The sequence below is a fragment of the Passer domesticus genome, chromosome 6 (genome assembly GCF_036417665.1).
Source record: "Passer domesticus isolate bPasDom1 chromosome 6, bPasDom1.hap1, whole genome shotgun sequence".
In the NCBI taxonomy this organism is placed as follows: Eukaryota; Metazoa; Chordata; class Aves; order Passeriformes; family Passeridae; genus Passer; species Passer domesticus.
Window position 1 is genome coordinate 8,536,995 of NC_087479.1, and position 27,455 is coordinate 8,564,449.

At 44.7% G+C, this 27,455-nt stretch overlaps 1 long non-coding RNA gene across 1 annotated transcript; it reads right to left on the reverse strand.

Moving 5' to 3' along the window:
* Positions 1-6,205: 6,205 nt before the first annotated feature.
* On the reverse strand, positions 6,206-8,464 carry LOC135302052 (uncharacterized). Its single transcript, XR_010363735.1, has 2 exons — positions 8,236-8,464; positions 6,206-7,325 (listed from the first exon to the last, which is right to left on the reverse strand). It is a non-coding gene; the product is annotated as an uncharacterized LOC135302052 (long non-coding RNA).
* Positions 8,465-27,455: the final 18,991 nt, after the last annotated feature.

The window sequence follows — 27,455 nt, forward strand, 5'->3', positions numbered from 1 at the left end:
ACGTCTGTCCTGTAGTGTCTGCCAGTGCAGCCACCATGGGTAACCTGGATGTGTGGGGTGCTCAGGGCTGCATTACTGAGCAGTGGGATGTCCCCATGGGGTTTTGGTTGGCAGTGAGGCTGCAGAAGGGTTATTCTCTCCCTGGTCTAACTGAGAGCACACCTTTGGGGACGATGTGGCAGTGCAGGGGGTGCAGAGAGGGGTTAAAAAGGACCTCCTAGAGCCAGTATTGATGTGTAAGAAAAGGCACATGGGGCTGGTATTCTGCATGAGGGAGCTTTCTCCATCCTGGCCAGCCCATGCTAGAACGCATTCAGGAAGGAAATTCAGGGCCCCAAACTCTCAAAAACACCAAAGGAATAACTGTTTCTCAAGGATACACCCTGCCTTTATGGCAGCACAGACAATCACATAACTGTGTCCAGTCATGAGACACAGATGAGTTTAAAAATGCCAATAAGGTTCCAATTTTTCTAGCCTTAAGGCTCTGTACTTATTAGTAGCAGATATTACAACTAAATAGTAGTGTCTGTGTACCAAAACTTGCTGGCATAATATTTTGTGTTGAAGTATCTTCGGGGCCATAAGAGTTGCACAAGTGTAACCTTTCATTCCTGTTTCTGCAGTAGTTTGTTCCCCTACTAACCCTGCCAGCCGTGTGCTTGCACAGAGCCTCACCATGCGGACAGCAGCCAGGTCTGAGGTTGCAGTAATTAGTCCTGGCTGGGCTTCCAGTTTTCTTTAGTACATATTACCATTAGATTTCTATCAGTGTATCTTCCTCTGACAGAACAGTCTGTACAAAAAAAAAAAAATCTATCTAGTTAGAATTACTGTGGGAGAAATATTATTAAATTAATGCTAGAAAATTAATTGTAAATTACACAGGTGCATTACACATACACTCTTCTACTTGCATGCAGAATACATAGAATACATAAGAGACAAGAAACAAAACTGTTTCATCTGTCTTTCACTGTCATGGGGCTCTCCATCTCACCTCAATACAAACTTTTCTTCATGAAACACACAGCTGGGATGAACCAGCAGACTAGTCCAGTGTGAGAACATGATGCAAGCCTATGGGCCAAGAAAATTAAAGGAAACAGTCCTACAACCTTCACCCTTTTCTTAGGGCACAAAAGGCAGATGCACTGCACAATCTGGGAAGTTTTCCAGGCTTCTATTTTTTTTTTTTTTTAAGTTCATGACATACAGCATGAAGCAGAATCCTTTAAACTACTGTGGCATCAGTTGCGTTTCAGGAGAGGTGCTGGGAATGTTGATGAATGCAGAACAGATCAAGTTCTCCACACTTTTGTTTTCAAGGTCTGGTTTGTGTTGTGGCTAAAGCTGTGTTTAGCTTGGACTGACGACCAACATCAGTAGATCCCTTTGGGACTCAACAATAGCATGAAAGGGAAAATCTATCTCCAAATCCTAAGGGACCTGGAAGCTTGCTGCCATGGGCTGGCAGGGGAAATGTGATAGCCCCAGTGAAGCCAGTACCATATGGAGTGGCTTGTCACAGACATTTACATTTCCTCTGACCCTATTCAACAAAACATCAGCCCCAAATTTGGCACAACTGTGGCATGGCAAAGACTCAGCACCCATTCTGTGGCACCCATTTTCCCAATGGGATCAACAGTCTGGTAAGACATAGACAAGACACAGGGACTTTTCTTTTTTTTTTTTACTCTTGCTGATTTTGAGCCAATAAACTCTATGTGGGGTTTCACCACAGAGCCAGGGGGGACTCTTTGTGTGTGCCTTTGAGAACATTGCTGCCTTCTTAGTGCCTCACCCTGAAAATGATAACCCTTGTCTTTATTGGGCTGCTATACTTAATTAATGGCTGGAAAGCATCTGGAGAAGGTTGAAGTAGGTAAATGATGCAACTTAACTCCCAGTCTGATGATTGGTATCACTGTTCCCAGACTACAATGTCTCTTTGATATTGGAAACAACAGCGAGAAAGATGCTGATGACAGTGACATTGGTTTTGGCTCTGGCTCCTGGAAGGTACAGTCATCTCATATCTTATGATCCCAATTACACCAGCAGATTTACTCTGGATTCACACTAGTGTAACTGGAAAAGGGGGCTGGGCCACAAAAAGCTTTAGTAAATGGGGATTACAGCTGTGATTAGAAAAACAAAAAGGATTAAAAGAGGGTACAGAAAAAGATGGAAAAGGTGGTTCAGCATGCATCTGAAAGAGCTGGATCTGAAGTTGTTGTAAAGAATGGAGATATTTGTGATCTGGCCCAACAGTCAGCATATCTGAGCCTCCAACAGCTGTTCTCTGTATTACAGAGAAGGGCCAACAATATGATGAGAAGAGAGAGGCACATGAGGAAGAGCAGGAGAAAATAGAAGATCTGGAAAGAGCCACACAGATCCCACCCATCATCAGAAAGGCAACAGTGGCATTAAAGGGAGGAGGAAGAAAACAGCCTAGGCAAGCTTTGCCATGAATGATCATGAAATGATGTCAAGCAACCTATAAACAGTCTCAGGAAAAAGCTAAATATCAAAACTTTGTTTGTCTCACTCCCTTCCCCTTTGTGTCCTCCCCTAATCCAGAGTGACCTTAGGAAAACAGCACAAGAATAGCTGGGCTCCACCTAATTTGGACTAAGGATAACTCACCTCCTCCCTACCCTATTTCTAGTTCTTTGCTTGACTTGTGTCATGTTTGTCTCTTGCACTCTCATCTCTGGTATGTGCCACAGCAGGAGAAGTAGGGAAAGGAGAGATGTTAACCTTTCCCTTGAGAAGCAAAACATGACCAGTGTGAGGGGGAACACAGTGCCTTTTCGTGGCCACTGAATAAGGCAAGCATAGAAAAAACTGCCCTTTGCATGTGTCTATCCTGTTTTCCAAAGGGGAAAAATTCATAAAGGAGAATATACTTCTCACCACCATCAATCCTGCAATTAAACTGAACTTTAGCAAAATATTTGCTGGGTTATGTAATAGGGGCGGATTACAACAGGCTGCCACATGGCTGGAAACTGCAGTTTTAACCCCTGGACAAACTGCCTTGTGGTAGGTAAAGATAAGTGACATCATGGAGCTGTAAGAACAGTCAAGCTCAGACAAACCTTTAAAATACAGTTTGATGGTCCATCTGATAGAACAACTCCAAATATCTGAGGCTGCTTTTCTTCCTGATTTTCTTGCCTATAAACAGCCTTTCTGTCTTTCTCCTGTCTCTCCCTCCAAGCAGTGTCAGAGCAGTTCCCCCCATTCCCCAGGTGCCTCTTTCTCAGGTTTCCCACTCTTTATGGCTGCTGAGGATGCCCTGGAGATGTTCCTTTGCACCAATGTGTTCATGGTGTCATCCTTTCCATCTCAACCACCCCTCCTGCAACTGCAGGTGTTGATGGCTTCCCTGTGTTACCTGAACCCAGTGATGTGTGCCAGGACCAGGAGCACAGATGTGGCAGCTCTGGCTGCAGGGCACTGCAGATACCAAGGTTCAAACCTTACTATGAGACTGACCCTGAGCCTCTGTGTCTTTTCTGATGTTCTGTGCATCAGCTGGATGAACCTGCCACAGACAGAGACCACCTTCCTTCCTCAGCACAGGCTTTACAGTCTCTCTAGGTCTGACCAGCTATTATTTGGGCAGCACTTAAAAACTGGAGAAGCAGTGCATTGTAGCTAATTAGCTGAGCCAGAAAGGCACAAAGGACGTTTGAAACAGAAGAGAAAACAAACAAAGCCTTGGCCAGGACTCAGAGGCGAGGCAGGCTGGCTGCAATTCGCCTCTCAGCACACAGAGAGGCTCCTCAGGAGGGCTCCCAGAGCCATGGCACAGGGGAGCACCCTTGGGGAAGGGCTGGCTGGGAAGGGCTCACATGCTGCGAGGCGGGGTTTGAGCCAAAGCCGCCCCTGCTGGCCCCACCCAGGGACCTGGGTGCATGAATGACCCAAAGCAAAGCACCTCATCCATCACAGCTGGGACACTGTCAGCAGGACACCGGGACCCAAATCAGCCCACGGCTTCCAGGTAGGAGCTCACTGCCTGCAGCACATCCCATTGCTTTGCCTCCACTGCCTTGCTGCTCGTGTGTGTGAGAAGAGGCACTTGGTGCCCTCAAGAAGATGTAGTTTCTGGCTTCTCTGAGCACACACCACATCAAGACTTTCTACCTGCATGTTAAGTTTCTTCCCCCTCTTTTCCCCAGCTGCTGGGGTTTGAAAATCTTGTTGGATGTGTGCTAAGGTGATAAACTGGTTTTGTTTCCTTTCTGCCTGGTATTGCTATCATGACAAGCAGAGAAAATTAGGATACCCCCTACCCTGACAGAGCAACCAACATGCTACTGGGGCATGTACATTTGCTTTCATTACAAATGCCTGCAAAACAGAGAGTGGCAAGGAGCTTCTTGAAATGGTTATGCATCATTGAACTTCACTGGCACTCACCCAGACCCCCAGATGGGAGAAGAGGAGCTTTTCCTAAGCCCTTCCCACATTCTTGTGCAAATAGAAAGGATGAATGATCACCATCCCCTGTGCCAGACAGTTTTCTGGGCCAAATTCACACACAAGCGTAGGAAAGCCAAGGGGAACTGAAACTGGTGAAGCTCTCCCTTCCTTCCGCTGCTCGCAGTGACTGTATTTCATATGTTCAAATCCTTCTGGGATTGCTTGGACTGACTTTGTGTAATTATTTTCATCCTTGGATTAAATAGGCCAAATATGTAAGCTGGATCTCAGCTTGCTGAGATCTTACTTTACACCATATTTTGTCCCTCTGGCATATATATTACACAGCAGCAGATTGCATTTAAGTAGTTTTTTCAGAATAAAAGTCTGTCTTTGCTTGAGGGTGTCAATTTTCTCATAATTCTTGCTGTTCTGTCTTGTTTGGATACTTCAAAGGATCATGGAAAGGTCCTAAACCAGGCATCTACCCATTCTGGCTTTCAGTACACTCAGTCTGACTGACACCTCTCCAGGCTTGGAGCATGCACAGATTTCTCAGCCTAGAGGTTATGAGGAAGGTGTGACTTGATGCAAAATCCTGTAACTACACCCTTATTTCTACCAACTGTGCTTGTCCTTCACTGCTTGTGATCACTGATGAGAGGGGCAAACTCATGGATGTGCCTAAACCTGAGGGACAGCCTTGTTTTCAGAATGAGTACACAATGATGCTTTTTGAAATTAAAGACAAAAGGATGCAAGGGGCTATGGGACCCCCAAGACAGGAGCAGTGGCTTTGAAATCATCTTTTAATTGCCCTGTGAGATGCCAGTAGGTACAGGAGAAAGGGTGGCCATTCAGAGTGTCATGCTATGGGAGGTCCTGAGTGCATCCTGCCCAGATGGACAAAGTATTTATGCATTATAAAACATTCAGTGTGTTCCATCTGTCACCAGGTCAGGGTCAGCAGGTACGGCCAAAATTAAAACCAGCATTTTTGATGTGCACCACTTTTCTTTCTGCTGGCAAAGTGCCACCTTAAAAAAAAAGCTTAAATCTTTCATGAGTGAAAATTACTTGCTCAGCAGTCAGAGATTTCCAGGGAAATAACAATAGTTTTGAAATCAGCAGCTGTGGGTGGTGGTTTGTTCAGTCAATCCTAAGTTTTTCTTTGAACATTTGGGGTCTAAAATGGGAATTGTGGTGTATTGACCATCACTGGATACACCTTGGCTAAAAATCTTACCACCCAATTACTTAATCTGCTATTAATGGATGCTCAAATTCTTCCTCTAGTCTCTTCCCCATGAACTTGTGTGCTAGAGGATTTGTGAAATGCAGTTGTGGTGGGCAGAAAATGCACGAGGGGCAAATCCTAGCTACACTCCTGAGAGGACTGTTTCCCACTAGACCCATCTCTCCAACACTGCCTTCCTCACTGTGTCACACATTAAATTCCAGCTTCTTCTGTATTGCTGGCATCTGCCTCCAAGTGCTCTGGAGGTTTCCTCCACACTTCTTGTTCAGTCCAGGTGAAGATGTGCTCTCCTTGGCTGAGCCTTGACTAGGTCTAACTTGTACCTGAGCTTAATCCCTCCAGCCTGCCACAGTTCTTCCCTGCTGTCTCCCCTCTCCTCCTCTACCATCTGCAGGACTGATCCCAAGCAGAGGCTGATGTGCTGCCATCTCTCCTGCCCCCAGGGAAGGGTGTTCCTGGTAAGGACATGTTCTGTCCAGAAACAGTGAAGTTTTAGGGGGTGAACAGGCAGGGCAACTGAGCTAAGAGAATACTGCCATGGTTGGGAAGGAAGGGCTGCTTCAGGCTCCTGTCTGTCTCATGTTGGCTCTATCTGAAGCACATACCCAATGTCCTCTGCATCTTGGCCCTGCACTCTTCTGCTCTGCTGAATTCCTGGTTGGTTTGTTCTTCATAAAGTGGCTGTTTCTTAATATTAATGGGTGGCCTTGCTGGAAGGCTGTAGCTAACATCTGGCGGGGTGACTTTCCTTTTTGCAGCTCCCTGAAGGACAGCTGTGGGTCTTGAGCTGCAGATTCCCAAACCTGTTCTGGTTCATGGGCACCCCAAGAGTGTTTGCAGTGCTGCTCTGTTATAACTTGTTCCCTACTAAAAAAGCCAAAATATCCTTGAGATTAAAAAAGTGTGAACTAAGAAAATAGAAGATTAGTGCTGTACCTGAAATTGATCTCTTTCCCAAGATGTCTTTAAGGTCTCACCAAGGCTTCTCTGTGCAGTTACTGAGACCCAGTTCATCCATGCTCTCGCTCCTTTGCCTCACAACCCTTGGTCCTCCTCTCTCCAGGTTTACTGGAGGGTTAGGTGGGTGCTAAGATAAATCATTGAAGCTGTTGCTTGCATCTGCACCCTCCCTCCTACCTCCATATCAGTGCAGGGAGTTAGATTTGCAGCTTGGTTGGGATTTAGGCATTTCTGAGGCTGTAAATAAAACACTGTGTGTGATATCCAGGTTGTCTGGATTTGCTGAATTTGCACTATGCTCACACTGCTGTTTAAAAGTGAATTGGCTGCCCTGCCTCATCTCTTCCTGAGTATCATGACTCACACTAGAAAACTCCTCTTGAATTTCTAATGGCTTTATTATGGGGTATGCACATGCAACATCTTTTTGATGGTCTCAGAGTTTGTGAGATGTGGCCAGATTTTCACAGAGACCACACACAATATGATAATAAAACTGACTGATTGGGCATTTGGGATGTTTCACTCCTTCATTCCTTTGCCAGTTCTAAAGTTTCAGTTTGTTGAGTGGGGACTTCAAATTGCCTCCAAGGGCTTCTGGTTTTCTGTGGTGCATGATCAGTTTAGACATGGTTAATGGGTCCTTCATTTCTCACCAAAGGATCTGTAAGAAAGGAATAAAGTTCAAAATCCAGGAGAGGAAATTAATTATTTTCCCAAGAGAAAAAAAATAAATCCATTTCTCTTTGAGTGAGAACTTTGTATCTGAATATAAATTTGTTTCATTGGCTTTTCCCTGTTGAAATTTCCCTGTTCAGCAGAATGATGAGACAAACTTTTCAGCGAGGAGTGAGAGAATAATCAGAAAAGGCAATCTGCAGGTTTTCTGTTGTGATTCCTTGGCAAACTGGACTATAAAAATATTCTAATTCAGGGAAAGAATAGTCCTCAGCCACAGCATTATGGATGTGGTTCCAGAATTAGTCTTGGAGCTGAAAATGATGGAAGCAAGGTGAGCAGAAAGGTGAATCTGAGGGGGTCATGGGGGAAAAGCTGAGCACCCTTCTGCAATGTGCCCAGCCCTTCCAGCTCCTCCTGCAGCTCTGCAGGAAGCAGGGGACTGGTGTTCATGTTTCTCACTGAAATCCCCAATGAGAAGGGCTCAGAAAAGAAAGTGAATGAGAAACCCTCTGAATCCAGCATAACCGCACATAAGAGGGAACACAAAACAAATCAAATCTGGTTTAATTGCTGTTATTTGGGTTTGCATGCTAAGCAAAATCTGCTCTGCCCCCTTATCCCCCTGCTCACAAGGGAAGAACAGAATTCCACCTCCCTCTGCCATCTGTGGGAGCTGAAAAGCACCTGGGCAAGCAGACATGGTGAAGGCTCACCCATGGTGCACGTGCTGTGCCCGGGCATTTTTCGGAACCAAGAGAAAGGTACATGTTGTTGTAAATGAGATAAATTATTAGCCCCTGTAGCTGTGCTTAATTCTACAGAACTCCAGGCCTACACCCAGTGAGGCCCGTTTTCCACACAGCATGAATCACTTGCTGGGTTTCTGTGCTCACCAGATTCACGTTTTAGTTTCCCTTCCTCTGGCTTTCCTCCCGCGGGTGAATGATGGATGGCTCGTAGCACATCCGCGTACCAGAGCGCTCCGTGACATCCCTTCAGACAGCTCGCAGAGCTCCAGAGCCTGTCCTGTGCAGCCACGAGGGATTTCCACAAGGGAAACAGGAGGGGATGGATGCCAGCCTGGCAGCCTCTCCCCTCTGCCACCCGAAATAGCGCTCGGGAGCTGAGTCACCAGGGAGCCCGGAGTAACAACGGGTGATCCCTTTATTCCTTTAGCAGGGACAATACTCAGCTGTGCTAACAATTACAGATGGAAATGAGCTCCAGGCAGTAGTTTATCACAAGACACTCTGAGCCCTGTCACTGCCCTAAGCAAAAGAAAAAGGCAGCCCAAGGAGACCCCGTGCTGTTTCCCCATGGCGCTGCAGGACCTGTGCTGTCACACTCAGCATCCTCATTCATGGGTGCTGCTTAAAGAATAACTTTCTTCTCTTCTTGCATCCAAAAACCTTCAGTAAGGACTAACAAATCAGACTTTAGCAGATGATGCTTGCAGTTCTGCTTTTCTGTTTGCCTATCACACCTTTTCCTCTGTCATGTATTTGTTGAATATTTGGAAAAGGAATGGTTTCCTGAAACCAGGATTTTGAATTTGGAAGCTCAAAGGGCCATGTAGGGCCAGTGCTGTTTAACTGAACCACTCTCTAGATAGGAAGCCATCAGCAGAAGAAGAAGGTGATGCATCATGTGGCTGTGTAGTGGGAAATTGGAAGCCTTCACAGAGCTGCTTGTGAGGTGTCACATGTGTTTGCTCCTGAGTCACTCGTATTACTCAGAATCATGGGCTGGGACGTGGCACATGGGTATGCCTGGGCAAGAGCCCAGTCCAGGCAGGATCCTGCAGCTGCCAGAGGGCCTTGGAGGGAGCTCAGGACGTTTGTGAGCAGGAAGGATCACCTAAGTGATACCATGAGGAGCACTACAGCCTCCGTTTCAGCTCCTCGAGCGAGAACTGAACAGCAGCTAAAAAATGTATTTTAAAAATTCCTCACTAACTTCTGTCTTAACCATTCATCCACAGGAATACCTATTTCAAATAAAGGAACTTCTAAGGACACTTTTCCCCATTTTCTAAAAACAAAGGTGTTTAAACAAAGCTAACATAATTAAGCTGACCAAGCATGAGGTAGAAAAGAGAAGAGCTACATCCCCTATCCCTTCTTTGTTTGCTGTTCTATTTTGTCACTGGTCAATCCAGGTACTTCTTGGGATTCTTTTAATTAATAACATCAGTTCTTATTTGAAACAAAACAAAGACAAAGCAAAACTATCAGTAATTCTTTATTTAGCTTTTCAAATCCTTTCATAAACACTCTATAAAAATCCCCAAATACATTCAATACTTTTTTTTACAAGGAAAAACAAAACTAAAGTACTTTTATTTATAAGCAAACAAAGACTGAAGACACAAGCAATTGTGTAAGATAACAGATTGTGGAAGAACAGGACTCACTGCTGGCACTGTTCAGTTTGCTGTGATCTCAGAATAAATGCTCTTCTCTGCTCCTGACCCATTTTGGGCTCTTTCTTCTCAGCCTACATTTACAGGGTTTTCATCAGCAACTGAGAGCACTTCTGCTCTCAAAACTCCACAATATATAAAATGTCTTCCTCTCTTCAAAAAAATATGAGCTATTTTCTCTCACGTCATTGATTCCTATTGGCAACTGCAGCCAGAACCAACATAGCACTGTGTGCTGTGCAAGACTGAACAGTGACCTTGTTTACCATTAGCATCATTGAAAATTAGGAGGAATTAATTATTACACACTGGGTTTCTTGACCCAACCAAGTGGCTGGCAGGTGAACTCAAAGGCACCAGTGCAGTGATGGGGAAAGTTCTCTTTTAGGGCTCCTTCCTCCACACAGAAATGCTGCCTCATAGCTGAGTGCTTCAGCAGAACCCAAAGGAATCCTATCCATACTTATCAAGCTGATTTTCTCTGCCATGAGCACCAATCAATGTTTAATTCAATTTCTGGATGTGTATTGAGGAGTCTGGCAGTTTCAGTAACATTTTACCTTTCTCTGGCACTGACTGGTGAAAAAGATGACATGATGGATTTCTCACCCCTGTCTGAGGTTGGTTGCTGTTGTTTTCTCTGCTCTTCAGAGGGAGAAAGACAGGAATGAAGCACTAAAGGGCTCAACATCGCTGCCATTAAAAGTCACAGACAATACTATAGTTGACTTCAGTGGCAGTAAATGGGATGAAAAGACCTGAAACTAAAATATACATGCCAAGATACTTAAAGCCCAAAGATTTAATTCCAGCTATAGGAACTGCACAGGACAAAGCCAGTGGAATCACAAATGCATTGTGGAGGGAGCACTCCTTTTCTTACTCCCTCTTGGCTGCTGTTTCCCAGAGTTTTCCTTTCTGGGACACCGGCGAGCTGGTTCAGCTGAGTAAGCTGAAGTGCAGGAGTCAGTAACTGTGCTGATTATCTGATTTTACTTGCCCTGTGCTTCTGGCTTTCCTCTGTCCAAGGGAAGGCTTTTTTTGTGATGGGATGTAGGGCTTTGAGGTGAATTTTGTGATGTTGGAAAATCAGTCTTAGCTCTGTGAGGAAGCAGGAGACTTAGAAACCCCAGATGGAATTAACCTAATGTATTTCCATCTCTCACTGATGTTGTTTACACAGTGCGAGCCAGTCCGGAGTGGTGAATGGTATATTTAAAACGAGGTCCTCTAACATTTGGATCCACCCCATCACTCAACTTAACAGATACTTGATACCAATCAAGTGACTCACTTCATTAAGAAATAAACCCTGCTGTGTTGCTGACATCCTACGGCAAACACTGAGCCCCATTGTCATCTGCTGAGTCCTTTCTGTGTCCCAGCCCACGCCCTGAAGATGCACACCGAGTCTCAGGCACAGCAGCAGCCCTGACCCTGTTTTTCCACGGTGGTGTGTGCCAGCCACAGACACACAGCAGCCCCTGTGTGTGTGAAATGCCCTCCCTTAATCCCCAGCCTCCCCCTGTGCCCCTGCAACCCAGGGGCAAAACAGGGTGAGCATTCATCATCTGGAGGAAAACAGTTTGTTTTAGTAGCAAGACAGGAGCTGATGCTTGCTTGTTCCCACTTTGAGGGAGTTCCTCCTGTTTTTCCCGTTCACCTGGGCTTCCTGCTGCTTGTCAAAGGCAGCATCTGCCAGCTGCTGCCCACCAGGCAGGACACAGGTGCAGGTAATCCAGTAACAGGTGCCATTCCAGATGAGGGTTTGGGTTAAAACACTCTTAAAAAGAAGTATCTGTAAGAAATACAGATGCCCCCTGCCAGCAAACAGCCCTTTCCTGGCGTGGGCACAGCCGGGTGCCCAGGGGAGCATTTACACCCTTCCATCGCCGAGAGCAGCTTTCATAGGGACCCGAAGCCGGAAAAAAGGGATTATTTCAGTGCAGATCCCAATTACTCCTTCCACAAACGTGCTAATTAATCACTGGTAACCACCACTAAATGCCATGGAAACCCCAGGGCACATAGTGAGGTCGTCTGCCAGGACTCTTTTATTTTAAGATCTCTAAGAACTGTTCTAAGGCTTTGGAGAGAAAGACAACAAGGGAGGGTTCGCTGAAGCATTTCCTCAGCGGGAATGCCGCAAACCACACGAGCACCCACAAAATGCAGGAGTTTATGCCATTCCATACAGGGACTGGTAAAAAGGAAAAGGGGAAAAAAAACTCCAGCCTTTAGTGAAGCATCTGAAATGTGTTTTGCTATAGCAGATGAAAAGTTCTGCTCTTTTCAATGTCATCTGAGCTACTGCATTTAATAATTATACTTGGCTTTTATTGATGACTGGGTTTTCTATGAGATCATTTTATATTATTCCATATCGGTGGCAATATCTTTCAACTTTCAATTTGACAGGAAAAAGGTGTCTTGATCAAATATAACAAATGTCACGCAGATGCTTAAAAGTACTTCAGAAATATCTAATTCGTAAGTGATTGAAAACGGAGAGTTTGTGAATGTTGTATCCATGCTTTGACAGTCCTTAGGGCATTTTCTTCCCTGGATTTCGAAACGAGAAACTTACTGATTTTGTGATATCCAGAAGTACCAAAACTGTGGAAATAAAAGTGCTTAAGGCAGCATAATGACATTGCAGAAAGAGAAACAGTTTGTTTAAAATAGTTTTTTTTTCCCAGGTGCTTGAGCATTACCACCTAGTACAAACAGGTTATTCACGGGTAATTAACACCTATTTTTCCAGCTTGAAGAGCTGCTTTTGCTTTCCTCCTGTCGGCTATTTGTCACTAATATTCACTTTTCAGGGAGGTGCCCAGGTCTGCTTTTCATAAATGACAGCTTTTGAAATAGTAAAATAATAAAGATTCACGGTCAGCCAGCTCTGAATTCCATTTGAGTGGGGAAGTGAGAGCAGCAGAGAGCAGGGAACGAGATGGCTGTGGGGAACATGGGGTAAATACAAACTTTTAATTAAAGCCCTCCGCAGCACAGTCCGGAGGTGGATGTCCAGCAGCAGCAGGGACTCCTCAGCCCGGGGGGTGACAGCTCTGCAGGCGGTGGCTTTGTCCCCTCTGCTCTGGCTGATGTGACACGCCACTGGCAGGGCAGGAAGGCAGCAGCTCCCTGGGTGCCCTGTACAAAACATGGCTTTTGTACGAGCCTTGCCAATTCCAGCAGTTCTCCCCCAGGTCCGTAGCCATGGCTGCGTTGCCCCTTGCTCTGGCTGGCTCCTGTTTCTCTGTTTCGTTCTGTCCAAGCTATTTTGGCTGCAGAAGGTCAATTTCCACTGTCGGGGCCAGTGGAAATGCATTTGGGGGACAAAGAGAGATGGAGCATATGCCCGAGGACAAAATAAAAGAAACTGTGCGGGGTGAATTAGTTTCCTCTTTCTTCTCCTCCTGCTAGTGAAAGGAGTGCTCTTGGAAATGTCTCATTTTGTTTCATTTCTAAATAATGCTTTCTCTGTTGTTGTTGGGGGTTTTTGTTTATGCTGGTTGTAGATCTGCATTTTTAGGCTCTTTTTTTTTCCCCATCAGCAACAATATTAACCACTAAAGTGAAAAAAAAAAAAAAAAAGGCATCTAGGATCCTGGAAGAGAATATTTGAATTTCTGAAAAGATACAACTCTTCCCTGGGTTTGTTTGGGTTATTTTGCCATGAGTTTGGATTTTACTACTCCAGCCCTGGATACCTGGAGTTGACATTTGTTGATCTTCACAAAGGAGAATGCTCTTTCTATACAAAATATTATCAGTTGCATCTTGGTGTTAGTGCAGGAAGCAGGTAGTGCTGGTAGAACTTGCCACAGGCAGGTAGACACTGGAGCCTCTTTTGGGTAAATTCTCAGATGAAAAGACCAATCTATTTGGAGGACAGATTTCAGTTAAGTTACAAGATACATGAATGACACCCATTCACTTTTTTTGGGGGGAACTCATCTGAATTGACTAACTTCAGAAAGAGGTCTTTGAGTCCAACACTGAGGTTTCTTAAAAGAGGCAGTAATGGAACCTCATTTCCATACCTGGCTCTCTCTCTGTCTGTGAGGTTGCATGTCTACCTGCAAATGGAAGAGTTTTATGCAAAAAAAATCTTGAAGCAAATCAATCAAATTAATGGCTTATGTATTGCAAAAGAGAAGAAATCCAGAGGAAGTTTGTGTGGCTGGCTTAAATACCTTTTGAGTTCAAACTAACTGACTGTGAAATAGATAAATATATACATTCCTGTGTCGTAACAAAATGCAGTCATGGGAGACAAAGCATGGGAGATGTCTAACTTGGTGATTCATGCTACATTTTGCTTCCTCTGGGCTAGAACTGAGAGTTGGTGGCCAGATGCTTCCACCCATTCATTCCTCTCATTGCCAGTCTGATGTTCACTTCCATCCACTGTTCTGTATCTTGAGTTCACACTGATCTTGTCTCTCCCTTCCTTTTTCTTTTTCCTGTGGTTCATTCTCTTAGCAGCTTATTTCTCTTTCAGCTGGAGTTCCTCAATTTTTTAACTCTCTTCTGAATTGTGCAGACAACTTTGCTTTCTCTAGCTGATCTCTGCAACCCAGTCTTATCTACTAGTGGGAATTTGTGGCTTCATATTTTTCCCCCAAATACCTGAAGATTCATAACTGGAAAAATAATAGAAACTATCACCCTTGCATCCTCCACATTAAACTACAGGGATTTGTGCTCCAGAGCATGCTTTACCACAATCTCATGGAACACACTGCCTCTCTCTCTTTGGGTCAAAGAAAACACAGGAACATTCCCGTTGTTTTTAATCTCATTTCTCAATTACTGTTAAAGCAGCACACCCTTATGTGTAAGTCCGACACGAGTCCATGCACAGGTCAGGGTGTGAGTAGCACTAATAAAAGAAAGCTTGTGTCATTCAACTGTGTGTTTGTAGGTTTACCTGTGAGCAGAGTAGAGAAAACAACGTTGAGAAAACAACAGGGAAGTTGGGAAATGGTGTTAGATACAGGATAGAGAAATGTGAGATACAATGGTGCTCCCTGGCAAGGCAGTTGAGCAGAAAGGAATATTTTTTAATATTGCTGCAGCATAACTCAAAGAGCTTTATCTTTTAATACTTAGATGTCTGTCAAGAAGAGTAAACACAAGGGCTGTTTGGAGTGTTCTCATTGAATAACTCATGCTGGAATCACTTGGTAAATTGGGAAATTATCGGCCTGATAGCATTTTTTCAATAGCTCAGGAGACAAACAGTGGATTTGATAAATATTTAAAAATAAACCAAATGAGCATTATGAATTCCTGTCAGTCAAATAATGTTGAAACAATTTGACAGTCCCAGAACAGCACCACATTGGCTGAAAAGAGGCGAGGTTTTAGGCTTGAAGTTGTGTGGGGATAAATCTCTGCCACAGCAGTTGTCTTCATTGGAGTCACAGCTGCAGGGCAGTGCTCAGACATCCAGACCTACACCTTCAGTTCCGAGATGAAACTGGAAAAAAGCCACTGACAGTGAACATAGATTTCCCAATACCATTAAAACCGACAGTCACTTCTTCCAGGTTTATGGAAAAACAGTTGGCTCCTCTCAACTTAGCCAGGAGTTTGTCTCATGTGGGCTTTAAAAATTCTTAAAAGATAGAAACAACGCCCATCCATACAGTCAGCAAAGACAGCTGACATGCAGCACTGGCTGGGGATGGAGCACACTGCAGCTGCTGCCACCCCACAGCCTGTGCCCTGCTGGGGTGCTGCTGCTGGCACCGGAGGTGGGAGTCACATTTGTGTCCAATGAACTGCCCCCACATCAATCCATCATCTAGGCTGGGCTTCTTGTTGTGCATGCCTGTTTCCAAAAATGTGTGTTGTTTGTCAGGATGTTGTAAGATGGCTCAGAAAGGCTGGGCCTTGGTATGGTCCTAAAGACAGTGCACAGAAATAGGGGTGGCAGCAGAGCAAGCCTGAGCCAGCCCTTAGCAAGGTCTTGTTCCCATTTTCAGCAAGCTCAGTTCACTCTGCTGCTGTTGACTGCACCTCAGGAGGCCTTTATTGCTTCTGGCACCTCCATCCTTGAGGCAGCTGCAAGACATCTTGCTCGAAACACAGAATCATGGAATGGTTTGGGTTGGAAGGGACCTTAAAGACCATCCAACTCCAAGCCCCTGCCATGGGCAGGGATACCTTCCACTAGGTCAGGCTGCTCCAAACCCCACCCAGCCTGGCCTTCAACACTTCAGGTGCCACCTTCTCACTTCCCCTGTGCTGACACTGTCCCATTGCCTCCTCCTTCACAGCCTTGCCACCTTGCAGTGGCTACAGCAAACAACTGCTTTTAATTCTTTATGTGGACGCCACACTCACAAGATGACAGAGGTTGCGTGTAAACAGCATACCGCTTCACAACATATTTATATTAATTATCTATGATTATAGATATATAATCACACATTATATGTGATTATATATTATTTATTTTGTATAGATCTACAATAGAATCACATAATAAATAGATTGCTGAAGTGTTATTCAGTTCATGTGCTGAAAAACTGTGTATATTAATTAGATAAAATTGCATATAGTATTTCTAAATTAAGTTATATCTGTGATCTGTAATTAATATATAATGTATAATTAGATGTAATAATATACTTTAATTGCACAAGTTAAATAATTGGCTTTACTATAAATATTGTAGTTGTGTGACCCTGTTTTCATAAAATGCCTGTTAAGCACCCACATAGGATGGAGTCAGAGATACACGTTCAGTTTTCCTTCTCAAATTTTCAAATATCCTCTGTGGAAACCATGTGAGCCCATTCCAAACTTGGGTCCAGAAACCCAACATCTGCAGAATTTCAGGTGTCAAAACCTATTCAGAACCAACAGCATAAAACCCCCCAGCACAGCATCTGCCTGGGCACGAAACCAGGCTGCTCTGTAAACACAGGGGTGTCCTTCTCCTTTGGCGGGAGTGTTTTTTACCTGCTCTGGGGTGTTGGCAAAGCAGCCGGAGCAATTGCAGGACACTCCCAGAGCTACTCATGTGTTGTTTGGATTTTGCACCTTCTCTCACCTCACCCCTGTTTGACAGAATGCAAACCAGCAGCCAGATGCTTCTGTGAGACACGGAGACCCGGGCTGAAATCTGTTGCTGTGACTTCTTAAAGCTTCAGGGAGGAGGAGTCAAAGGATCAGTGGAATTCCTTGGAGAGAGAGGAATCAGCTGTATTACAAATTTCTATCCTTTACACGGGGTGAAATAGAAACAGGTGAGAGGGAATTATCATAAATCCGTTTTTGCTGGGTTAAGCAGCTTCCCTCAAGTGCAGAATATCAGCACAGGCTGAAGGCAGCGCTGGGCACTGGCGCTCCCACCTTGCCAGCCACCATAGTGCTTTCCTTGGTGTAGGCAGTGTCAGCTCAGCTTTTTGGGGGCTTTCGGAAAGAATCAAACAGCTGACTAAAGGTGACAAGGAAAATCGAGCTTAGAGAGAACACTGGGACAGCCTCGAAGCCCGTTTGAGCCGCGCTGTTGTGACAGGCTGCATCCTGCCTGTGTGCATGCCTGCATGAGAATTTACTGATACCTACAACGCTAATTACCCAGTTATGTCCTGGAGCAAGGCTGGGAATGAATTTCAGGAAAAGAGATGTTTGTTTTGCTCGGGCGCCCACATCCCATATACTTCCAGCCCCGCGGAAATCGCCCCGCATCTCCACCCTGCGAGCGCCCGTGCCTGCAGCTGCAGGCAGCAAGCCGGGAGAGGACACGGAGCCCACGGAAACCCCTGTGCCCCCATTCCTCAGCGACCCCCGACATGGAAATCCTGACCAGCACCAAGCCCAGGGTCTATCCCCCGCTCCCGCCCCAGCTGAAGCCGTACAGCTGTTGCCTGAGCAGGGAAAGGGATTGGATTTCACGGGCTGTGTAATCTGCGACAGCGCTCTTTGCCTTGGGGGATAGCAGCGAGCCTCACCCAGGCTCAGCCGTCCCCTTTCTGCCCGTGAGGAACGCCCCGGTCGACATAGAAGGAAAATTGTTTGCTGAATTTCTGCACAGCCCTCCTTCCAATTGCTGGAGAGAGAGGGGGAGTGAGAAAGAGAGAGAGTTTAAGGCAGGCTCTGCACTGGTGTTCTGGGCTATTTCAACTTCAGGGCAACTTTAGAGAACTTCAGTTATTTTTGGTAAGTTTTTTTCTTAAACCCAAACGTCTCTCTCTCTCTTTCCTTCTTTCTATGAAACCTCTGGTGCAGATTGCAAAAGTTTGCAGTAGATGATGGACTTTTAAAAATGCAGAGAGATGTGGGTGTGAGCGTTTCGTGTCCTTTGGTACAGAAACTTTACAATTGTAAAGACATAATGTTCCCAGCTGCTGTACTTGATAAGCAAAACCTGAAGATGTTGTGTGTTAAATGACACTGCTGGGGAAAAGTACGTCCAGAGCTTCAACCAAGGTGCATCTCACCTGGTGTAAAACTTTGCCCCTTTCTTGTGTATGGGAAGATGTGAGATCAGGGATGAACAACTGTGCTCACCCTGATAAAAAGTTTCTGATCCACGTTTCTACATAGGGGATTTCAAGCCTCTAAGCCTCCCAAAGCTTTCAGAGGGATGTTGGTTCTTAGTGTATACACACCCCTCCATTCAGTAATCTCTATTCCAGATCATGCGTGTTGTTTTCCTTACTTCCTCTGTCTGTATACCTAACCCATCGGGACGATCTCAAAGATAGTGAAACTCTTTTGTTGTGCAAAGAGCCAATCCCAATAGTTGTAATGAATTTCAGAGTGCAAAGAGCCATGTTCTTACAGTGAGGTTGATTTCTGATGAATATGAGTTTTGTTATTTGTTCTTATCCTAGGTATGTTTGGATTTTATAGTATCTCTGCTCCTATAAGAGGAATACTATCTGTGTGGATACTAGATCTCAATAGATACTATTTGCACTACATATATATACTGACTTGGCATTAGGATCTCTGAATGTTCATGGAATTTGAGACTAAGATTAACCTTGAAGCATTCAAAAAGCAGATCCATAACCTTGTCAGTAGAAGCTGAATCCTGGAAGTGCTCACTGCAAGGCTGCTGAGGCTAGTTCATGAAGGGCTGGGAAATACACAGGGTAAAATTATTCTGTCCACCTGTCTAGGTTCATCCATGTACCCTGATACCTTTCTGAATGTGTGAATACAGATGGTCAGAAGTAGAATTGTAACTGTAACAACCTGTAGAGAAAATGAAAAGTCCATTCTCTCAAAGCTTTGATAGAAAAGAGAGAAAACATTACTCATATGAGACAAAAGCCCAAAAGTCATTGCTAAAACAAAACAAACAAACAAACACCATTATTCTTTATAATTTATGACACAAAGAGCACAGAAGGTTGGAAGATTACTTGTAAAAGACACTGTATGATCACCTGTTGCATGCATGAGGGAAAAGGTCTAAGTATTGCCTCACTCTTTCTTTTACTATAATAAAAATGACAAATTTTGCAGATCTAAGCAAATCAGAAGTAAACCAGCTTACAACAGCCAATTTACTTCTAAAATCTATCCTAACATAGGTCAAAAATCCAGCATAAAAAAGAAGTCAGATGTTTAACGGCACGGGAAAACCTCTAACATCTCAGGATTTATTGAGTTTTATTAGCTATGTTTAAAAATGATAAGTGCGACTGGAACTTTTAATTGCAGAAAGTCTATAACAATGGAGTTAACAATAACTCTTCAGCAATAAACTGAAAACCCTAAATCTGCGCCAGGCGCTCTGAGTGCTGACATGCTCCATGATGGCTGTAGCTTTTCTGTGCAAGCATGTAGATTTGTTAGCTAAAACTGCATTTTACTATCTTTGGTGTGGCACTCTCGTAAAGTAAACTCTACTATTAGATTATGAGGCTTGTGTAAATCTCTGACTGAAGTCAGTTTGACTCTAGTCAGTGCTCGTAAGCAATCCATTGGGGATGGCTGCCTTCCAAGCTCCTCTGCAGCGGGTGTTAATGTCTCTTCAGTCGGACGGGGCAGCGGTAACTCCTGGCAGTGGCTGCCCAGGGGTTTGGAGATGGCACGTATTCCCTGCTTTTAATTGTCTTGGACTCTCAGTCTGTATTCACAAAACTATGAGGTCAACGTGCCTCTGTTCGCTTTTGGCTGTACTTGAAGCTCATCACTGAAACAAAATCCAGCAGTCTGTAGCGCGTGGTTGTTGGGAATAGCTGCAATCTGAGTTAACCTCCTGTTGACTTCAGGGGGTTCAGTGCCCTGTGCTTGGACACACCTTTCTCCAGGAAGCCACACCATGACCTTCAGGGGCATTTCACTTAACGTTGTCACTCTGAGTGGAGGGAGCATCAGGGTCTTATTGAGATGTCATGCCTTGCATGAAGCCACAGGAATGTGGATTTGAAGGTTTAAATCTCCAAATATACTCAGAGATTTGGGTTGTTGCTATTCCTCAAGTTTTCTACTTGGGCAAAGAAGTAAGTTCATCCTATACAAGTATAAAACACTGAGGGATTAGAATAAGATTTTTCCCAGGATTCCTCACATTCAGAGACCTAAATAATTAGAATACAAGACAGTGTATTTGAAAGGTGTGAAAGCTTATAAGCTGAGTAAATATTTAAATAGAGTCAATCTAATTTTTTACATCTAGCTATTTTTGCATTCCATAATGTTGCTTACATTGGAAATAGCAAAATAGGCCCTGAAAAAAATCCAGCATTTCCTCCTCTGGAGAAACATCTCTCTGTGTTTGTGGGCTCTGTACTGCAGGTACAATCTGAACCAGTAAGGCTGAGAAAAGCCTCACCATTAACCTTGTTTGGAGTGATGAGGGGGCCTGGCCCTCTGCACCAGCACAGGCAGACCCAGCAAGGACAAGCGCTTGCTCCCAGGCAGTTTGCCACGTCCCTGACCCCCAGTGCACCAACAAACTGTTTTCCTGACAACACCAGCTAACAACTGCTGCCTTGTCTGCTTCCCTTAGGTGTAACATCCCAGCAGGCTTTTCCCTCCACAGCCAAGTGGTGGAGCAGCACTGAGCGATGTAGGAGATTCAGCTCCTGGTGGAGCTAGGATTAAACCCAACCAAAACTAGTTTGCCATCTCTCCACATGCTTCAGGAATCAAGGCAACATCCTTGTGGCAGGGAGGGTCCTTTGGATGACCTGCAGCTGTGCCTAGCCCCAATGTGGGAGGGTTATGCCTGCTCCAAGCAAAATTTGCTAAATACACGTGTTTGCTCATTTCACTCCGGATTTCAAAGTCAAGGCTGGAATTCATTATTTTACATTGGAAAACAAAACCTCAGTCTAGGAAAGGGCTGTTCACATGCTAAATACTTCCTACCAACATGTTTACTTCCTGAAAGGGGACTGTAGGTAGACAAATGCCTGAAATTAACCGCTGACTTATTGCAGAGAATAAGTCTGCAGTTTTCTGTCAGAGAAGGGGATGACCAAATGTGTATTCCAGAGTGAAAAGTGAAATTAGTGAGTTCAGAGTGAAATAAGTCAAAATATGCTAAGGGAGCTATGGCATGTAAGTAATAAACAGGCCAAGATAACTGATAAGAGGACCCATCAGTAAGGGATGACAGCTCTGCAAGGGAGAGAGTCCCAGGCCATGGTTACATCCCAAATCCCAGTAAAATTCCATGGAGCAGGAATGCAAGTGCCTGAAGAAGAGCAGGCACCAAGTCTACTTCATCTGCCTAATAAAGATAGCAGTGTCTTCAGGGGGCAGAATTATCTGTTTTGCAGAAACACAAACAAGGAGATAAGGTTTATATGATTTCCAAGCTTGCTGATAAATGCTCGAGACTCCAAAGCCACAGGAACTGCTCTTCACTGCTGGGCAAATGTTGTTTCTTCTCTGTAGTTAAGAGAACAAACACTACTTGATTTCGATAGCAGTGGTCTGTACCTGACTTTCACAGAGTCAGAGGAGCAGCTCTTATCCATGCAGCCCTCTGATTTTAAATACCTTTTACCTGCCCACTGACTTCCCAGTTCTCTCCCCTTGAACAGTGGTGTGTTTGCAGCCACTGCCAGCCAGCACTGAAAAGCAAAGGTTTCAAACTGCACACACTTCTTCCAATTTCCACAAGCCCTAGCTAAATAGTCTAATAAACTGTTACAGATATAAAATATTCCACCTTGAAGTGCATCCTGAAAGCTCACACATTTTATTAGTCCAGGCATCCCCACTTTTCCTAGGATTCCCATACTCCATACCAGCCATAAGAAGCAAATGTCATCAGATTTCCACAGGTCCTCTCTTCGTTTACTTGCTGTGTGATTCACTCCAGCTCCTGGACCTTTGACTGTCAGCCAGGCACAGTGCTCTATTTTTCCCTCAAGTAAACACATGCAGGAACTTTCCTTTTCCTCACATCACTCTTTTTTAATCCAAAGAATTTGCCTTAGCACTATTACTTGGAGGAGTGAATTCCAAAATGGGAATTTTTGCCTGAGTAGAAGAAATTCAAAGGACATGCATGCAGGAGAAAAAATTATTAAAGTTAGCAAATGGGATAGTAACTTTCCACACAGCAGGAGTGGCTTTAACTGATGCTTGCATTGTATTCTGAAGGGGGAAAATGGCTCAGTGGGACTAGGCATCATTATCTTGAAAATTAGTTAGAGATTAGTTAGGTTTTGGTAAGCCTCAAAGAAGTTAGCAGCTCTCCCTCAGATCAGAAGATCAGATAAACATCCAAAAGATTGGGTTTGATTTTTTTTTTTTTTACTTGCCTGAAAACTGAGTATGGTGGTATTGGGTCAAAGGTTGGACTTTATGATCTTGGAGGTCTTTCCCACATTTAAAGATCCTGTGATTCTGTGTGTGTGAGTTTATTGGAAGGTCAATAAGAGATGAAGATCTGTGAAACTATCATGAGAAACTTGGTGGTTTCAATTGCTGATGTTTCCTGATACGAGCTGAGCTTCCCCTATTCCTGCTTCTAAAATCAGCCAAAAGCAAATAATTTACAAGAACACAAAAATGTCATTAAACATTCCCCAAATATTTTCATATATGTCAGAGCTGATCTGATTTATACTTCAGTGAAAGGTTGCATTGATTTTTATATGAACTGTGTCCTCACACTCCTTGAGGCTGACTTTTTCACATAATGGGCTTGATTATGAGAAAAAAAATTGTTTGCAGAATGAATATCTCAGCCAACCCAGTGCCTAAAGAGTGAGTGAGAGCTCATTCTGGAGGCAAACTGGGCATTTTCACATGAGAATGACAACATGCAGCTCTTGGGATCATGGTGATGCCATCTTGCTACTCAGGCTTCCCATGAACAGTGATGGGCAGTGTGATCTTAGGTTTTGCTACCAGTATCCTTTTTGGGGGCACGTCTCAGACTAGAAAATGATTGACTATGTAAATGGTGTAAAACAGACTCTTCACACACAGGTATTTATGAGGGGACATTCCAGTGATCAACAGAGCTGGAGGGAGGCAGGGCCCCCACAGGTCTGCTATGAAAGGAATAAATTTAGTAATGGCACTGTGATCTTATATCTGTATTTGGATTATAAGTTTACAGTGGATTTAACCACTGCTTCAGTCAGTCTAAAAGCAATCTGTGAATGAAAGGGTTTGGATGGAGACAGCAGGAGAAATCATGTTTTTCTTCTTAAAATTATCCTTCCACAGAGATTAAAAAGAAGCTTTTGGATAACTGTACTGGGTTATGCCAGGAAAGCTCATCCCAGGGATTAGTGCATTAACTACATAATTATAATGTATACATTGCATGCTTCACCAACCAAATATATAAACCTTATTTAGTCTAAATAAACCTTAAAGCCCAAAGAATAAGCCTAGCACTTTCAGATAAGCTCAAGCATGAATGTAATCTCTCCTTAATATACCAGCTTTTTTCTTAGAAAGAAAACAGTGTGCTCAGCACATGTGACAACAAATCATCCCTGGGTCTCATGGTGAGGAGATCAGAGCAGCCATCAGGAGTCCCTAAGGAGCCCAAGCAAACTGTCCACAGCAACATTTTCCCTGGAACTCTGCCCAGTGCTTCCCCCTCCTTCTCTCCCTTTCTCACTTTGTCTGCTTTTCTACCATGGATGAACAACCCCAGTCCTGCAGAACTGCTCACATCCCATCCCATGGCCAGTCCCAGGCCGTGGGACCCCTCCCAGAGACCTGGATCATCATTTCCCTTCTGCTGCTGCTGAGCACAGCAGGACTAGGAGTGTGGAGGGCGTGTGGGTGCCTGAGGTATCCCTGTTCAGAAGTCTGGCTGCTCAGAGGGTATTGGAAAATACAGCATCCCAGACAGGCAGGATCTCAGCAGCACCAGGTAGGGAGAATCTGGCAGCAGAAATATATTGGGAGGGCAGCAGTGTTTTGTCTTTCTGGGGCCAGCATGAACAGGTACATGTGTCAGCAACATTTACTGCACATCAGTAAGATGATGTTGTAGTCAAGCCACAGGCTCCAGAGCATGTTATCACACAAATTCAGATCTGCCTCTCCCTCTTGATTAGGAAAATGCTGCAGTCCCTGTCTGTCGACATAGAACTGTGGCTTTTCCAGGAGAGCAGTGCCTGGTGCAGGGGAGGGAAGGCTGTGGCAGGGCAGAGGGGTGGGTGGTGGTTCTGCAGGTTGGGTGGTTGCAGACAGGGAAATGGTGCAATGCTAGCAGGGGCATTTGGGACACTCAGCACAGCAGGTGCTCTGGAACAGAGAGGGTGAAGCACCTGAGTCAGATTAACCTGTTGGATGTGGACCATAGGTGATAGCATGGCTTGGGAAAGAAAACCTGTGGAAAAAAGTCTGATTTCTTGTTTTCAGTTTTTAGAGCTTTTTTTTCTGCTGAAGAAAAGTTTAAATTCTTACAGCACTCATGAAAGAAGATTGTGACAGACCAACCTTGAAGTCCTTTGCAGCTGGTACCTCTGGTATCAGACTGCTTGGCAGAGGCAGTGTTGAGGGAAAATACCTTGGCAAAAAGACAGGTATGGGAGCAGGGGAGCCCACAGCACATCCCCCTGACCACAGGCTGCTGCCTCAGCAAGGCTGCCCAAAGGTGCCTGCAGACCTCTGGGGTGCAGTCATGGAGTCAGAGACAATCCACAGCAGGGACAGAAGCAAATGGCATGGAAAGAAAACCAGTGATTTTGGATTATTTCTCAGGGGTGCTGAGAAAGCAGCCAGCAGGGCCACACACAGACACATCCAGCCACAGGCCAGTGAAAACCAGTGTGGGTGAGACAGCCTCATGCAGCCAAATCCCATGTGGGCAACCACAGCATTTTCCAGCCCAGGAGAAACACCTTGTAGGAGTTGTGTCAGATGCTGGTGCCCCAGAGCTGTGTTACACATCAGCAACAATACACCCTGCAGTGTGTTTGGGGTGTTTCTGCTGACCATCATTCTCAGCTGTGCTTCATTGATTTATCTGCCCTCCTGTGTGTCTGGAGCTTATTACTGGTTCACATTCAGTCCCTGCCCTGCTCTGAAAGATGGGGATTGGAGTCAGCAGATCTCCACCCTGGCGTTTGATAGGGAAGCGGCGCTTTTGCAATGATCCCCCAAGTTGTGACATGCACTGGAAACTGGTCCTCTGCCAGCTGTCCTCTGTGCAGGGAGCTGCAGCTAAGCTCAGGTCCTGCATGAGCATCTCTGCTCTATCACACTTGTTTCATGGCCTGGGCTGACAAAGTTTGGGCCCCATAACAACACACACAGATACAGCCCACGGGTCTAGGGCTTTCATTTGCACCACAGCAAAGGGAGGGCAAAAGAGCTATGAAGACCCATTATGAATGTTTCCCCTCCCCACAAATCCTCCTCTTCAAATGCCCAGTTAGGGATGTAGGCGGAGGGAAAACCATCATCCTCTAATCCAAAACAGGAGCTGGCTGTCATACCAGCACAAACAGACCACGCCAACTCCTCCATAACTCCGCTCTTGTGAGGAGACAGAGATGGACTGCGATAAGGTTTTGGCTCTCAGACACACTTGGAACCATGGGGAAGGGCAGCCAGAGCCTGTGCATTCAGGGGAATTGCTAAATCGGCACTGACAGATTGCAGCAAGGAGCAATGTCCTTGACCTGGCTGCAATAGCTCTGAGGAGCAGGAGTGAGAGCTTCCTGCTTTGCAGGGACTTTGCAGACAGCAGTGTCTCTGGCAGAGCACAGGCTCAAATCTGTAAAACTGACTGTTGTTGCACAAAAATGGCACAACCCAGCCATGTTTGTCAAGACCTATTCTTCATTTATTGCTGCTGCAGTCTGAGGGCAGGGTAAGGTCCCCACCGTGTTAGGTGATACGCAGTCTCCTGCCCAGGTGTGCCTTGGAGGATTTAGAAGGTTTGTGTCACACATGTTGAGCAAAATGGGGGTGACAGTAATGAGGAAATAGCAAAAACAGATCCACAGAAAAAGAAGGAAGGCTTTTTCAAGGTGTATTTTTGTCTGCTTCATTGTCTAGAAGATCTCAGAAAATGTCAATCGTAGTAAAGCCCTGTTGGCTGGAGCGAAGCTGTGGATGCAGTTATCCAGCATGTGGGTGCGTGCAGAGTGCTCATGGTGGAGGCACCTGATACAAGAGCATCTAAGACGACCATGGGCTCTTTGACCTTGCTGTGTGTGGATCTCCAGCTGCTCTTCTGCAGAGGAGCAGGAGGCTGCTGCTCTCTGACAGGAGACTAGAATGCAAAATCTGGAGGGCATTTGTTTTCCAGTCAAGAGAAATGAGGGAGTGAAGTGCTTTAGGCAACCTGCAGCTGCTGAAGTTTTTGTTCCCATTGTCATGCCCCTTGAGTATTTGGGTAAGAGGAGGATGCAACATGAAAAGCTGCATTTATTTTTGACTTCTGTCCAGCTCCCCTGAAGTACCTTCATTAGAGCTGTATATTGGAAGTGGAGTTATAGCAACAGCAACACAGTACCTACAATCCCAGTTGGATTTGTATGATGACAGGTAGGAAAAGTGGAATGGCATTCACCTTGAGGGTGAGAAAACAGGCAAGTAAGAGTGTGTTTAACTGCTCAGAGACATGGCTTACCTTGGGCTGACAGCAGCAAGGACATTTTGCTGACACAATGTATTTGATGGAAATGAGATTTACATTGCTCTTTGAAAATATATGAACATGGCCTGCCACACAGACACCATAGATAGCTTAATAAGCAAATTTTAAATATTTGGACATGCTGCTCACAAAATAAATAAATTGATGGGAAATTAACATGAATTAGCTATCAGTCTTTTGGCAGACCTGAGTGGGTTCAATGAAAGAAATATCCTGACAGACTTTCCTATCTTTCAATGAAATAAAAAGATATAGAGGCTTGTCTTAAATTTATACTTACAAAAAGCATCCTGTAGCTTTTTTTTTTTTTTTTTATAGTAATAGCTCATTTTATTCACTGCTTGGTTAAGTTGCTGTCATGGCTTAACCCCAGATGTCAGCTCAGCCCCACAGAGTCATTCACTCATTCCCTCCCTCAGTGGAATGGGGAGACAGTAGGAAAAGTGAAAAAACTCATGGGCTGAGATAATAACAGTTTAGTAGGTAAAACAAAATCCACACACAAAAGCAGAGCAAAACAAGGAATTAATTCACTATTACCCATTGGAAGGCGGTGTTCAGCCATCCCCAGGAAATCAGGACTCCATCACAGGCAATGGGGAAGGCAAATGCCA